At 33.6% G+C, this 226-nt stretch overlaps 1 protein-coding gene across 1 annotated transcript in view; it reads left to right on the forward strand.

Annotated features, from left to right (window-relative positions):
- Positions 1-226, forward strand: part of LOC119587206 (secreted protein C-like) — a 3,242-nt gene that overhangs the window by 199 nt on the left and 2,817 nt on the right. The gene's annotated exons all lie outside the window — the stretch shown is intronic.

Here is a 226-nt window from a genome sequence, read left to right on the forward strand (position 1 = left end):
CGCCTCTTGTTTGAAAAAAAAAAAAAACGCGTGATTGGAAATGCAACCAATTATAGCAAAGAATGTTAGAAATTAGAAAGATTTTCTTTAGCATCCATATTTTGAATTAGGATGCTACTAATATGCAGAACTCTCAGGAACCTAGTTCTAATAGTTCTCTTTGTTACTAGAAACACCTCTTGTCTGGAATATCAGTGTCTTTTTTGCTGGGATTTCTGCTATTCTG

This window comes from Penaeus monodon, chromosome 22 (assembly GCF_015228065.2).
Source record: "Penaeus monodon isolate SGIC_2016 chromosome 22, NSTDA_Pmon_1, whole genome shotgun sequence".
NCBI classification, from domain to species: domain Eukaryota; kingdom Metazoa; phylum Arthropoda; class Malacostraca; order Decapoda; family Penaeidae; genus Penaeus; species Penaeus monodon.